This window comes from Aotus nancymaae, unplaced genomic scaffold (assembly GCF_030222135.1).
Source record: "Aotus nancymaae isolate 86718 unplaced genomic scaffold, 86718_ANA_hifiasm-v0.15.2.pri h1tg000007l, whole genome shotgun sequence".
Taxonomy (NCBI): domain Eukaryota; kingdom Metazoa; phylum Chordata; class Mammalia; order Primates; family Aotidae; genus Aotus; species Aotus nancymaae.
This window is the reverse complement of record NW_026988418.1, coordinates 17,145,055-17,147,583: the sequence shown is the minus strand read 5'-3', so window position 1 is coordinate 17,147,583 and position 2,529 is coordinate 17,145,055. Positions and strand designations below refer to the sequence as shown.

Below are 2,529 nucleotides of genomic sequence, written 5' to 3'. Positions count from 1 at the left end.
AGCAGAGGGCTTGAGGAAGAAGGTGGACCCCGGAGTTCTAAGACTACCGTGACGGTTTCATCCCCAGCCTTGCCTGACCCGGAGTCCGGCCTGGGGTGTGGCTGGCGCCTCTGCACTACTCTTGGACCTTCATGGATTCTGCCAGCAGGCATCCTCAAGGTGCCCTCAAATGAATTCTCTGCCATTGGGCAAGATCAGACACTCAGCAAAAATTTAAAAACAAGTAGTACAGCCCTTTTAGGATTTTTCTGGCAGATTTTCTGGTTTTCTCCAGAAAACATCCCCCACACACAAAAACCAGTTTAAAACCTGTGCTTATTCAGCAGCAGTTTCCTGAGTGCCTCTTCTTGTAGACGGCATCATACAGGTGCTGTGGGCCTGCCCTGGAGGAGCTCAAGGCTTCATGGGGAAAGCAAGGCAGTCACTCACCTGTCAGCACGAGGCCAGGAGGAGGACCATGCTGTGGAGGCTCGGGAAGGGCGTCGTAGTTCCCAGTCGGAAACAGGGAAGTCTCTGTGGAGGAGGGGGCATTTGGCCTGGACACTAAGGAACAGGCAGGAGAGCAGAGAGGATGGCAGGAAAGGTGGCACAGTTTCTGGGGGACTGGGTCTAGTCCCTAGTCCCTGGCTCAGCAGGACTGCACATCTGCACGAAGGAGAGCCCCTCCACCCGCCACCTCTTCCCTTTTCCCCACCTCTCCCTGCAAATTGCTCACAGCGCATTTTATAGGGACTAGTCAAAATAGAGACTCAGACGGATTTATCCCCCATGAGCCCACACTCGCATTCCTGGGCACAGGAGGGAGCGGCGGGCCCGTGGGATGTTTGCAGAGAAAACAGAAGTGAATGAGAGTCTGGTGAGGTGCTCACTCGGAATCAGGGAAGGAGCCGGTGTCAGCGCGCCACACGCAAGGCCAGAGCCTGCCGAGCAGGAAACGCACTGGGGCAGTGCCAGTCTGGCCTCTAGCGGGGCAGCCCCGGTTCCTCAGCCCAGACAGCACAGCACGGTGATCCCGATGGCTGAGTGCTCTGGGCTTGAGGTGGGGCTAGGGGCACAGCTGACTGCTTGCGTCTAGAACTCTTCCTTACCTGTGATGTGGTGATGCCACCAGCTCTTGAGTTGGGGTGAGAGACTCAGAGAGGTCAGGCCCTGTGCCTGGGAGCCTGCACAAGTGGGAGCAGTTGTCACTGTCCCCTGGTCACATGGGGGCCTGGGGCTGAGAACATCCCATGACTCCCAGTTAACTGGAACCCCCATTAGCCAGGACTCCTGCCCACTGTCCTTCCCCTTGTGAAGGAGGTGTCCAGATGGTAAGATCCTGCCTGGGTGCTGGGTGGTGGGGGCTTTGACCTGGTGCTGCCCCTTTCTAGCTAGGGGGACCCATGGCGTGTAAGCAAGCCATGTGGCTTGAAGAAGAGAACACACAGAACCCCTCGACAGCAGGGGACCCTTCAGGAAGCTCCCTGGCCCTCACAGGGCGAGGAGAGCGGGGATGTACTCGGGTTTTCCGCAAGGGGCTAAACTGCAAGGGCTGACACACACTTGATGAAGCTGGGCTGACTGTTTGGACCAGGGGATGGATGTTGCCTCAGAGTTTCCTTGGAATGCCTGGGAGTAGATAATTAGTGAAAGAACTCCATGAGAAGCCCTCAGGAGACTGTTTCCTTCCTTCCACTGCCCACCTCCCACCCCCCAAAATGTCTGAGAGACTCAGGTGGGCAGGTGGTGTCTTGCAGGGTATGAAAGGCCTTGGAGCTGGGGACTACTTCCCTCTTCCTCTGCCCAAGAGGCGAGCAGCCCCTTACAAGTCCAGCTTTCCTGCCTGGCTCTGGTTCTGCTCCCACCGTGATTCTCTCATTTGCCTCCATCCTGGGAAAACTTTTCCTTAACTTCTGGAGATTCTGGGTTCCAGTCCACACTCTGCCCCTCGGAGGCTGTGTGGCCTCGCCCAAGTCACTTGGCTTCTCTGAGCTTCAGTGGTCTCACTGGCAGTGGAGTAGCTCTGGGAGCCTCCTATACACAGCTCTAGAATCCACTGTGTATCAGGGCAAAGAAAGTGCTCCACACTTTCAGGAAGTTCAGTTAGGCGGCAGACACAGTGATCCTGCAGGCCACAGTCCTACCTCCCTAGCATCGTCTCCTTTCATGATCTGGCCACAGCAAACTTACTGCTCCACACCCACCTCCGTTCAGGCCCCCGGAACATTTCCTGCCCTCTGAACCTGCCGTATGTTCTCATGCTTCTGTGCCCTTGCATGGTCACTCTTTTCTTGGCTAGAGAGCTCCTATTTCTCTCTCAAACCCAACTCAGATGCTCCCTCTTAGACTCCTTCCTGTCTCTTTCAAGCAGAGACAGTTTCCCTGAGCAGAGGCGAACACTGTTTTTCCTGTGTTTCAGTTTATCTGCTCCCCTCACTGCCTCCCCGACAGGCTGTGAGCTTCCCAAGGAGAGGGAGAGGATCTGATTCCTCTGTGCCTCCAGGGCTTGGCTCAGAGTCTGCCACCAACCAAGCAAGGACCATTTTCCTG

At 56.1% G+C, this 2,529-nt stretch overlaps 1 non-coding gene across 1 annotated transcript; it reads left to right on the top strand.

The window, feature by feature from the left end:
* Positions 1 to 221: 221 nt before the first annotated feature.
* On the top strand, positions 222 to 285 carry LOC135273502 (U7 small nuclear RNA). The gene has a single exon (XR_010341292.1). It is a non-coding gene; the product is annotated as a U7 small nuclear RNA (small nuclear RNA).
* The last annotated feature ends 2,244 nt before the right edge of the window (positions 286 to 2,529 follow it).